This window comes from Galeopterus variegatus, unplaced genomic scaffold (genome assembly GCF_000696425.1).
Source record: "Galeopterus variegatus unplaced genomic scaffold, G_variegatus-3.0.2 Scaffold633, whole genome shotgun sequence".
Classification (NCBI taxonomy): domain Eukaryota; kingdom Metazoa; phylum Chordata; class Mammalia; order Dermoptera; family Cynocephalidae; genus Galeopterus; species Galeopterus variegatus.
This window is the reverse complement of record NW_007726744.1, coordinates 356,553-369,472: the sequence shown is the minus strand read 5'-3', so window position 1 is coordinate 369,472 and position 12,920 is coordinate 356,553. Positions and strand designations below refer to the sequence as shown.

Below are 12,920 nucleotides of genomic sequence, written 5' to 3'. Positions count from 1 at the left end.
TGCCTGGAAATTAGAAGCAATAGAATAGTTATCATCACCATCATCATCATTACAGATATCAAGGTTGTAAAACACATTTTAGATAATTGAGTGAAATCGTAACACATGGATAGTACAGGACACAGAGGCGGTTCATGAACTCACCTGTTATCAACCACTTCAGCCGTAATTAAGCTCAGTGAATTCACTTGATTCTTTTCCTTTGTTTTTTTCTGTCTAAATTAGGTTCCTGGGCTGGCCAGTTAGGTCTGTTGTTTAGGGCACAATGTTAGTTACACCAAGGTCTAAAGGTAACCACTTCAGCCGTAATTAAGCTCAGTGAATTCACTTGATTCTTTTCCTTTGTTTTTTTCTGTCTAAATTAGGTTCCTGGGCTGGCCAGTTAGGTCTGTTGTTTAGGGCACAATGTTAGTTACACCAAGGTCTAAAGGTTCAGATCCTCCTAACAGGCCGCTGCAAAAAAAAAAAAAAAAAAAAATTTTTTAACTAGGTTCCTTTGTGTCACATACTGAGAGAAATCTGGAGAAAAGTAATTCAGTCTGCTATTTTTCTCTGCAGACTCTGGATTTAGAATAAAGGTGCCTCTGGCTGTTTCTGAATTTTAATGGAAGCAAAGCCTAATGTATTTCTTCCACCCAGACCGTGCCCCAAGGGGAGGCGCAGGACTCGGGCTGAATCCTGTTCTCCCGACTATGTCAACAGCCAAGGTCACCCGTCAGATCCCTTCCTCCAGTGCTGGGGCTGGAACGAGCGGACTGCAGCTGTGGAAGTCTTGAAAGCCCACGGGGACTGGGTCCCTGATTCTCACCACTGGGGTCTTCAGAGACCCCGGTGGCTGCCACTCCCTGGGGCTTTCCTCAGTGTTCTTCCAATAGGGCCTCCGTGTTTTATTTTATTTTAACTAGTTTGAGTAGCATTTCTATCAAAGATCCAACATTCCTAGGGGTCACCAAAGACAAGAGAAACTCTGCCACCATTTTTCCACCCCCCTTACCCCAATAGCCAGCCTCCTTGAGAAGGAGAATGATCTAGTGGCAGCCACAGGCCCCCAGGAGCTGAGAAACCCATTTGTTTGCCCTCCCTCCACCCTGTTCTCTCAGCCACCTCACCTAGGGTGGCGCCTTTTGTGCTTTGGTGGGGACACATGATTGCAACAGGATCCCAGCACAGGTGACCTCTGCCCCTGTACCAACTCTTTGGAGAAAGCCAAATCCAGCTAAGGTGAACACCCCAGATAGGAGCAATTAAGGCCACCATCAAAGGGCAGACAAGCCACTTTATAGGGTCTTGCTCCCTGAGCTGGTACATCAGACCACTATGACCTCGTCAGCAGAAGAAAATGACTCGGCTTGCACATAGTGAGAGTTCAAGTCCATATCTGATACAGGCCGGGGAGCGAAAGCTGCTGAACAGATACAGAACAGCTAGAGAGGGGGCTAAGAGGTCCTGTGGCCTAAAAGCTTTGTGGCCATCTGTATGACAGGGCAAGTCACTGCTGCAATAAACAAGCCCCAAACCGGTATCAGCACAGGCACAGTTGAGTTTATTTCTCATTCACATAAATATCGTAGGTGGAGCCAGTCCTGGTGGTTGGGGGCAGAACTCTCTGCCACGCAGTTCTTCAAATAGCCAGGCTCTGTCATCTTTAGCACAGAGCTTCCGAGCTCGCCTCGGATGTTGACACCCAGCAAAGCGGGAGAAAGAGCAGGAAGGACATGCAAGTGGGGAAGGCTTTTGCAGCTGTAGCTGCAGGGAGGCCTAGAGAAACAGTCACATTTCACTGGTAGTGCTCAGTCCCATGGCCACATTAAGCTGCAAGGGGAGCTGGGACTATAGCCTGGCTGTGTGCCCAGAAAGAAGAGAGAGCAGCCAGCAATCCTGTCACAGCCTCCAGCTGCGATTGCTGCAGATGTGAAGGTAACCTGTGTGCAGCGTCCATGTTCCCAGATCCCAGAACCATCCTGGCAGCCTCCAGGGGGGTGACTCCTAAGCAGTACTAGACTGTCAATACCACCAGCCATACCCTCCCCCTCCCCGAGGTACCCTCACTTAGTGCTTCACTCTGCTGAGGACCACAGTGGTCCGTTCTGAATTGCCCTCCAGGATTCTGGAGTCTCCACCCTTCACAAAGGGCACAGTCTAGCATTCATGACCCTTGATCCTGACCCAAGACTGAGAGCCCCTCTAGGGTAGCATGGCTAAGGATTTCATTCCAGGTGAGCCCACCCCTTTACCTCCATGGATACAGCACTGCCCTGAGAGCAGGTGCCCCGTCAGGAAGATGGCCCTGTCCATCCTCAACCCCTGCTAGCCCCAGCCACTGCCACTCACGTGGCAGAAGCTCTCTCTCTCTGAGAGAGATCCAGCCACCTGAAGTCCCAGTTCCTATCCCAGGTTGGATAAGCACTGTCAGCAATGACCCAACAACCAATGACCAAAGAGAGCTTCTCAACCACACCCTTCAAGGGTTAGGGCAACAGCACGGTGAAGCCCAAAGAGCTTTGGGTGCAGGTAGTCCTGACTCCAAGTCCCTTCCCTGCCACTTACTGGCAGACTTCCTTTGCTCAAGTCACACACCTCTCTGAGCCCCAGCCAGGTGGGAGTAAGGATACCCCATGCAGGACTTGAAGACACAGGCGCGCAAAGCCCTCACCCAGCGCCTGGTCTGCAGCGTGCATCAGTCGTGGACGCTGCTGCAGTCGGGGTCTCTTTGCTGCTGCAGTGTGGCACCTCAGAACTTGGAGGTAACAACCCCCTCAGGCATCTACCCAGAGTGAACTCTCCCTAAGCATCTGTGGCTCCTGCTCAGCCAGCGACACTGAGGGCCTGAGCAGGGGCAGCTCTTTCTCCCCCACCTCTGAGAGGACCACTCCCCGGGCTTCATAACTGCTGTGCACAAGGAAGGACAAGTTTCCAGCCACCTGCCAGACCGAGGCAAGCCTGGCAGCTTCGACCGCTCTGCTCGCACTGAGGCCCTCTGCTGATTGTCAATCCCAATGGTACGTTCAGTTCTTAGCTTACTGGACTTCTTGGAGGCGTCCTATGCTGCTGACAATCCCATCTTCCCTAAACGTTCCCCCGCCTCCCTTCCGGATACCTCTTTCTAGCTCTTCCAGCCACTTCTACGGTGTGCTCAGTTCCTCTTCCTCCACCTGCCTCTCCTGTTCTGACACCCTGGGCCTCTCCTCCTCTCCGTGCATCTCCCCAGATGATCACACCACTCCATGGGGCTGATGGCCACCCAGATGCCAGTGACTCCCAAATAAGTCCTGGTGCCCTGGCAGCTTGCCCTCTGCAGCCAGGATGGTCTAATTCAGAAATTGGATCAAGTCTTCATGCTGCTTAAAACCCATCAATGCCGTCCCATGGCTTAGGAGATTAATTCCAGACTCTTTGGTGCAAGAGTCCTCGTCATCCGGCTCCTGCCTCTTTCCTCAGCCTCATCCTCTGCCCTTCCCCACAATGGGGCTCAACCCAGCCCTGAGGAGTGATCTGCATCCCTGAAGGCACCAGGATTTCCCAGGTCCCTATTCCTGTGACTTGCAGTCCCCTCTGTCTAGAGCACATTCCCCCCTGGGAGCCCATGCTGGCCCCTCAAATGTCTCAAATGACAACTCCCTGCCCCTCCAAGGGAGCCAGGCCCTATCCCAAGCCCTTCCTCCTCTGGATGTGTCTGACCACAGCTGTCCTCCTGTTGTCCTCGTGCCTCTGTCTCCCCCTCAGCACTGCACCTGGCTTGTAACAAGTGCTGAGTGAATGTTGGTAGAACAAAGGAGTGAATTAATGACCAAGCCGAGCCAACTCTGAGGCAGTCCTGAGTTGACCCAGTGACTGCCATAGGTCCTCCTGCTGGACACCTGGCCTGGGCTGGAAAGGGCTTGCCCCCCGCCCCCACCCCAGCTCCACCGCAGCCTCTGCAGGAGCCGAGCTGGCTGGCCAGGGACTGTCGATCGGGAAGCTCAGGCCAGAAACCTGGCTTCCTCCCTCGCTGCTAACCCCTTGGAGCAGATCCAAGAAGAGAATTCTCCACTTGAAAGAAAAGCACAGTGCCACCTCCTTCCCCGCCTTCCTGAGCTGGAATTTGGCAGCCTCTGCCCGCTTGCCACTGCCACATTCTTGCTGAGGCTGGAGGAGATTACTGGGGCTGGTGGCAGCAACCCCTGGTGTCCTAAGCTGCATGCTATGTGTTACCGGCACGTTATCACTCACGAGACTACCCTGGACAGGAGGTTCCATGGCAGGAGCTGGGTTTGTTTTCTTGGTCACCCAGGCATGGGCTGCGAAAGCACCCACAGTTCCTCTTTGGCCAGGTCTGCAGATGCTGGGGCCTGGGGAGGGCTAATGCTAAAGTCCAGAGGGTGTTCAGAGGGGGGGATTATTAGGGAAGGAAAATTACCTCACAGGGTATTATAGGTCACTGTGTCCCTCCCACAAGGTATGTTGAAGTCCTAACCACCAGTACCTCAGAATGGGACCTTATTTGAAAATAGGGTCATTGCAGATGTAATTAGCTGAGGTGACATCATACTGGAGTAGGGTGAGCCCTTAATCCATTATGACTGGTGTCCTTATAAAAGAGGAAGAAAGACAGAGACCCATGAGAGGGAACACCATGTGGCGACAGAGGCAGAGGTCGGAGTGACACGGCTGCCAGCTGGGGACTGCCAAGGGTTGCTGTCGGCTACCGGAAGCTGGGCAGAGGCTAGGAAGGGCTCCCTACAGCTTTCAGAGGGAGCACAGCCCTGGCAACGCCTTGATTTCAGACTTCTGGCCTCCAGGACTGTGAGACGATGCACTTCTGTTGTTTTAAGCCATCCAGCTGTGGTACTCTATTACAGCAGCCCTAGAAACGAAGACACAGGGCAAAGGGGGGGCCCCAGATTTTGGGGGGAAATGTCCCTGATTCCCTACCATGATTTTGAGAACCCCTGTCACACCTGTTCCTGTCCCCAGTCGTTCTGCTTGTGAGGCCAACAGAGGCAAAGTCTACGTAGTGGAACTGTGGGCAGAGGAGAGGCCAGCCGAGCTCAGGCCTCCCACGTGGCTCCTGGCTCTGGGGAAGCCGACAGAGAGCTGCCCCGTGCAGCGTGTCCTCAACCTGGGTCTCACCACTACTCAGGTCCCGGTGCTAGCTCCACTCTGGCCACTCACACCAGTGACCTGCTGGCCACTCGAAGCTGCCCTGCAGCGTGGGCTTCAGCTTCGGGTGGGCCTGAGCTCAAGCCTCTCTCTGTCACTTCCTGAGCAAGGCCCTGTCCACCTCCAAGCCTCGCCAGAGCTCCCCAAGGCTGCATCACCTGCTGAACCCAGACATCCCCTGCTCCTTAAATCCTCCCTGACACCCTCCCCAGGTGTCTTCTGTGACCGCTGAAGAGACCCCATAGTGTCATGCAAAGGGAATATGAGAGTCCAACACACCTGCCTTCAAATGCAGGTATCGCACTTCTAGCCATGTGGCTCTGAGTAAGTTCTACACTGCATCTGTCCCCTCCTCTGTACAGTAGTTATGTCTGCAGGGCTGTGGGAGGTAGTGAGCCAAGGTTACAAGAGACCCTGGAAAGCAGAGGGTCTTTCCCTGGGCCTCATGGCCAGCTCAGGAGGTCTATGAAAGTGCAGAGGCTGGGAGTAAAACAGTGGGTGCCTGCTGCTTGCACCACTCTGAGGACAGGGTCCTTAGCTTCTGTCTTGTTCTCAGAGGAGTCCATGACCCCAAGATTCGAGACACCCACATAAATCTCCTGGCCGAGGGCTCATGTCTTTGGGCTGAGCACCTCTCCCAGCTCATACCACCTTTCATCTCGCCCTGAGTTGCACTGACATGTGGCATGGTGACCTGTCTTCCACACCAGGAGCAAGCCCTTTTGGAAAGGGATCATTGCAGATCCAGCCTTGTACTCTGTACCTGACCCAGGGTTCGTTTGCAAAACAAATTCTTAATAGTGTTCCTTTTCCCAGCCTGCCATGCATCCACACTGGACCTCCTGGCCAAGGTTTCAATAACTTCAGTCAAATGGAACACACCATGGAAACCATGATGTTTACATCTCACAGATTTGCCAGGGATAAAGGCTACTCAATGAAGGAAGGCCAGAGAGTACCCATGGGAAAGGAGTTTCCGGGGTTTCTGGAAAATCAAAAAGACCCTCTGGCTGTGGTCAAAATAATGAAGGACCTGGACCAGAGTCAAGAGAGCAAAGTGGGCTTCCGGAGCTGCTTTTTGCTAATTGCGGGGCTCACGGTGTGTGCGGTGACTGTTTTGTAGTACACATGAGACAGAAGGGAGAGAAGAGGGCAGAACTGATCAACTGCTCTGCCCTGATAAGAGTTCTCCCAAAGGGTCACTTAAGGAATCTGCCCCACAGCTTCCCCCCGCATGAGGATTTCATGAGCAGATCAGGACCCTTAGAAAATGTACAGATAGGGCCGGCCCGTGGCTCACTCGGTAGAGTGCAGTGCTAATAACACCAAGGCCCCGGGTTCGGATCTCACATAGGGATGGCCGGTTCACTCACTGGCTGAGCGTGGTGCTCACAGCACCAAGTCAAGGGTTAAGATCCCCTTACCGGTCATCTTTAAAAAAAAAAAAAAAAAGAAAATGTACAGATAAAATCCAATTCCCATGTGACAAGCAGAGGAAGGAAAGTGAATTAAATGACAAGCTTTTGATTTTTATATTTTTTGCATCCTTGTGCCACAATAAACAAAGTCCTTTTTTAGTTCCAAAATATGTATATAGTGTATACATATAGTGTTCCTTCTTGCTATGGTTTGAATGTGTCCCCCAAAAAGTACGTGTTGGAAACTTAATCCCCAGTGCAATGGTGTTGGAAGCTGGGGCCTAATGAGAGGTGATTACTTAATGCTGTTATTTTGGGAGTGGGTTCCTTATAAAAGGACAAGTTTGGCCCCTTTCTCTCTCTCTCTCTTTCTCTCTGTCTCTCTCGCCTGCTCTTCCACCTTCTGCCATGAGATGACACCAGCAAGAAGGCCCTTGCCAGATGTGGGCCCCTCGATCTTGGACTTCGCAGCCTCCAGAACCATAAGAAATGAATCTGTTCCTTATAAATTACCCAGTCTTGGGTATTCTGTTACAGCAATACAAAACGGACTGAGACATTTCTCAACCCACCACATTCCTTTTCTTCCATAGGCCCACTCTACCCTAATTCTCCTCCACCTCCATCTCAGTCTCCTTTGCTGCCACCTCCTTGTCACCCACCCTTTAAATGTTGATGTTCCCCAGCATCCTGCCCTGGTTCTGCTCCTGCCTCTTCCTGGACTGGCTGCTCTGCTCCCACAGCTTCAACTCTACTTTAGTTAAGGTAATACCAGCTGCTATAACAGGCAAGCCCCAAGCTTTCAGTGGCTTACCACGGGAAGTGTGTATTTCTTTATATAAAATCCAATTGGCCTACATTCCACAAAATCATGAAGTGACCAGACTCTACCATCTTTGACACGTGGCCTCTGTAGTGGCCTTGGGCATCCATATCCAACCAGTAGCTGGGAGGGAACAAGGAGAACGGTGTGGAAGGTTCTATGGAGTTTTATGACAGACACACACAGCACTTCCACCTGCCTTCCACTGGCCAGACTGCACACATGGCCACATTTAGCTGCGATGAAGGTGGGAAATGTGGTCTAGCAGGCACCTGGCAGAGGGGGCTCAGCTCTGGCGAGCAGCTAGCCAGTCCCCGCCACAGGCTGCCCAACCATCACTAAACAGCCACTTCACTCTTCCTCTCACACATGGAATTCACTCATCACCCCCACAGAGACAGCCATGTCCCTTGCTTCACTGTCTCCTGGGACCTCTGCCACAGGCTGGGACCTCCAAATCACCTGTGGCTCCTTGTGATCTAGAAACTAATGAGCTAAGAGAACAGGTTATCTGTCCTTCCCTCCCCCACCCCCAACACACACACACTGCTGGCGTCCAGTGGTGGGGCTCAGACCGGATAACCAGGACGGAGGATGCAGACCAGGCTCTGACCATAGCAATGGTGCCATCCTGCTGAGCAGGCACCGGCAGGGCCCAAGCCTGGGGGCTTCTGCCCTCTGGGGGGAATTGCCCCACCCTGTTCTCTCTGGCTCCTGGCTCCGAGCTCCAGATGTTCCTCTTGTGGGTCTGCTCCAAGGCCACATTTGAAGTGGGTGCTGAGGAGTGTACCCTCCCGGTGCTGTCATCTTTTGTAGCCTATACCTCCTGCTTTTGAGGCCTGTGAGTGGTTTTAAAGCCCAAAGTGTCAGATTTTTTTTTTTAATTCAGGCTTATGGCTTATTTGACAATACAGTTCCATCAAAATCTGAAAAGGGGCCGGCCCATGGCTCACTCGGGAGAGTGCGGTGCTGATAACACCAAGGCCGCGAGTTCGGATCCCACATAGGGTTGGCCGGTTTGCTCACTGGGTGAGCGTGGTGCTGACAACACCAAGTCAAGGGTTAAGATCCCCTTACCGGTCATCTTTAAAAAAAAAAAAAAAACCTGAAAAGGCTCCTCATCTATTTGCTTCCAGTCAGTTCTGGATGCCAGCAACCACATGCAAAATTCATTTTAGACACAGTTCTGCCACCTGACTTGCTCCCTGCCCTCAGGCCATTCTCTCTCAGTGTCATGGTGGCAATCTAGAGGTTCTCAGGCCCAGGAAGGACAGTCTCTGACTCTGACCTTGTACAAGGCTGAGGCTCCATGGGCCTCTGCTGCTCAAAGGCTTTTTAAAATATGATTTCCTTCTGTTTGGTATCTAGACGCGGTCAACTTTCCCAACCAAGGCCCCACATTTCTGGAGTCTTTCTATTTCATTTTAGTTTTGTTTGCAAATCAGCCAGTTCTTGCCTGGGCTCATCTCATTCTTCTAAGACCTTGGTAAGTGCTGCCAGTAACCACCGAGACTGGCTATGACATTCTGTTTTATAACCTCTTTCCCTAGAGCTACAGGCTCCAAGACAGCTGGCCTACTTACCTTACTGAATATTTTGCTGCTACATAGCACAAGTCCCCTTCTTTCCAGACCCAGACACCAGTTTCCTCACCACTTGTCCTGACTACAAAGCCAATGCCATACATTTTAGGTTTTCATTATGACAACACCCCACTCCTAGTACCAATTTCTGTCCTAGTTTACATAACTAACCCCACTCCTAGTACCAATTTCTGTCCTAGTTTATGTAACTAATGGATGTAAGAGATAACCCCCAAAGTTACAGTTGCTAAACACAATATAAGTTCACTTCTTACTCTGTAAGAGGAGGATGCAGGGGGCGAGAGATTGGAGACCTCTGCTCCTTACAGCCATTCGGTAACCCAGATGGATCAAGGCTATGCTATTTTCAACACGTGGCTCCTAAGGAGAAGTGGACATCAGAATCCAGGTGCAGATAGAAGAGACAGCAGAGCAGGGGTGGCCTGTTTGTGTAGGTAAAGTTTTATGGGAACACAGTCATACCCCTTCGGTTATGTATTGCTTATGGCTGTTTCCATGCTACAACGGCAGTGTTGATTAGTTGCAATAGAGATTGCATGGCTCACAAAGCCTAAAATTGTTACTATCTGGCCCTTTACAGAAAAAGTCTGCCGACCCTTGGAGTGGAGGATTGACAGGCTGAGGACAGGTTTTCATGGGCCAGGCCAGGAAGGGGCAAGATCACTCTCCTCACACTCTGTTGGCCAGAACTCAGCCATCTGGCCCTTCGACTGTGAGGGAGGCTGCAAAGTGTGTTCTCGATGTGTCCCCAGAAGGAGAGGGAAACAGGCAGAGTTATCATCTGGCTATTCTCTGCCACAAACCCCATCCGGGCCCTGATGACTTCTGCCTCAGCATTTGTAGGTCCGATTTCTTTCCTAAACTTCAGATCTGTATTTCCAGCAATGTGCCAGACTTCTCACACTTCATGTTCTCAAACAGAACTTGATCCTTTTCCCTCCAAACCTGCTTGTCCTTCTGTGGTTCATAATTCAGTGAATACTCCATCATTCCCTCAAGTGCCCCAAGCCACAGTAATGACCATGTCCAGTGCTCGCCAAGTGCCCTTGAACGTATGTCTCCCAAATCTCCCCTCTCCTCTCTATACCATGCCTGGACCCCAGCTCAGGCTCTTGTGTGAGCCTCCTAGCTTGTCTCCATGATCCTACCACCCCTGGAGCTTGCTCACAATTGTCTAAATCAGCTTCTTCAAAACCTATCCTGAGTAAATCACTCCCCTGTATGAACTCTTTTTGTCCCCAAAGGACGCAAGTAGCCATCCTGGGTCACCCACCTATGCAACGGCAGAATGGAGAGGGGAACTTTGGTGTATGAGCCTTCAGAGACCTGCTGCTCCACTCCCCCATTCTTTGCAGGATAAAGCATCAGGAAACACAAAGAAAATTCTTTGCATAGCAGAAACTCTCGCACAGTACAGAGTGAGCAGCCCCCTTTCCACACACTCAGAGAAGAATTTTGCAGTGGGCTGAGCAGCTTTGCTCTGTGGGAATGCACGGGTTCTCTGTCCCTCTGACTCCGTTTCTTCCTGTTCCACATGTCAGAGATTCCTAATTCCCAGAGCTTGATAAGCTGGACATTTTCAGAGGTGGCCTCACCTCAAGATATCTCTCCTCTAGGACAAAGCCTTTCCCAAAGACCCCTGAGGGTCACTCTGGGTCCACTCCTCTCTCTTCCTCCCAATGACACAGCAGCCACTTTGTGTGACAAAAAGAAGACAAACTGAGCCCAGGTCCTCCTCAGAGCTGCCCGGGTGATTATCCTCTCCGATTCTGACTCCTCCAGTCACTCAACAGCCTTCTCCATGTTCCTTCTGGAAAATAAGCTTCTCTGTTACCTCAATTGCTGTCTCCCTCACTAGAGAGTAAGGTACCAAATTAGAGTGGCAACATTGTCTCTCTTGTTCTCTGATATTTCCCCAACATCTGGAGAAGCATTTGACTTATCCCTGGTGGTATAAGTTTTTTGCTGAATAAATGAATGCAGTGACTAGTGACACTCTCATGGCCTCTGGCTTCCCCTACACTGTGAAAGGTGAGGCTTCCCAAGCACCCAACCTTCCTTAGATGGCAGTTTCTCTGTCGAGATTACAAAGACTGTTTCCTCCCAGAAGACATTTAATGTTTAAAACAAAACCCCTACCCCAACCCTCCCCATCTCAGTAAATAGCAATTCCCTTTACCTACATGTTCAAGTCCAAAATGTCAGTCATCCTCAACTGCTTTTTCCCTTTCCTCCAGTGCATTAGCAAATCCTGCTGGGTCCACCATCAAGGTATATCCTGAATGTGACAACTTCCCACAGCCACCATTGCTACCACCAGCTCTCACCTGTTCCCCTCTTCCCCCGTCCCCTTCCCCAACACATTCTTCCTCTGCAGATGGGGTAGCCATTTGAAAATACAGTTCAGATTGCCTCTCACACACACAAATCCTATTCCCTGCTTGCCAATGGGGAATGCACCGACACTCGCTTCACACCTAGGACAGAGTCCAAGGTCCTCCCCAAGACCACAGAGCCCTACGTAGCTGGCCCTGGTTATCACCATAACCTCGTTCCCTTCCTCTCTCTGCTTTGCTCACTCTGTTCCAGCCACTGATTCTTGCTGTTCCTGAAACACAACAAGCACATTCTTGTCCTAGAGCCTCTGTGCTTGCTGTTGCCTTGACCTGGGACTTCTGTCCCTGTGTGTCCACACAGCTCACTCCACCACTGCCTCATATCTCAGCTCGAATATTTCATTAGCGAGGACTTCCCTAACCACTCCATCTAAGACAGAGCCCTTACCAGCTGCTTTTATCTTCGTTGCACACTCCCCAATATTTGTTTTGTCTACTGTGTGTGCTGCTGTGTCCCCAGTGTCTAAAACAGTGCCTGGCGCACTGTGAATGTTTCACAAATATTTGTTGAATGAAGGAGGCAGACCCTCAATGGAGGTAATCCCTGTGCAGGAGGGAGGGATGGGACTTGGAGCCCAGGTACAGTGGTGGTGGTCGACAGCCCCGTTCTTCACTCTTCCCCATCCACACTGGGTCTTCACCACACGTCTTCCCCATCCTGATGCCTGCCACTGGGACTCTGGGCTCAGCCATGGGCCTGCTTTGGCCAGTTGGATGCTAGCAGGACAGAGGGTGTATGCATTTCCATCTGCTCTTGCCCTCCGCTTCACTATGAGAACGTGCCCGGGCAAGCCTGCTGGGTAATGAGAGACGTGCAGATATGTGGGGGAAGAACATTCCAGGCTGAGGGAAGAGCCAGTGCAAAGGCCCTAGGCAGGAGCTTGCCTGGCATGGGCGAGAAGAGCACAGGGCCACTGTGGTTGCAGCCGAGCAAGAGAGGGGACAGCTGCAGGAGCTGAGACCAGGGAGGTCACAGGGGCCAGATTGCAGAGGATTTGTAGACCATCCTGAGACTTCGGCTTTTTCCCAGCACAGTGAGAAGCTGGGGCGTGGTGAGACCTGCCTTACATGTTAAAAGGATCACAGGGAGACCAGTGGGGATGGAGGATGGGGGTTGCAGTAATCAGACCAGAACAGCGCAGTGGAGATGGGAAGAAGAGATTAGAGCTGGGAGGGTTGGGTGGGAGCCGGTGAGAGGAGGTGAGGAGTGTTGAGCTGCAGAAGCCTGGGGGTCCCCCCCAGAGAACCCCAGCTGCACTGGCCCTTTCTTCATTCCCCCAACACATCAACTCTTGCCTGCCTCTGGTGCTTGGTGCTTGCAGCTGCCTCTTTCCCCTTGCTCTTGGCCTGGTCAAATCCTTCTCATTTGGTCACAGCTTAAAAATACTTCCAGAGACCCCCTGAGACCCCACCCCCCAGCCCTATGGACTGTCTTCTCTGTTCTTTCCCTTCCCAGCGTGCCTTGTAGTAATGTACATAAACCTGTGTTTATGGGATTAATGTCTGTCTCCACTGGATCGCCAGGGAGCAGGGCCTGACA

At 51.6% G+C, this 12,920-nt stretch overlaps 1 pseudogene; it reads left to right on the top strand.

Annotated features, from left to right (window-relative positions):
* Nucleotides 1-2,615: 2,615 nt before the first annotated feature.
* Nucleotides 2,616-10,239, top strand: LOC103588984 (annotated as a pseudogene).
* Nucleotides 10,240-12,920: the final 2,681 nt, after the last annotated feature.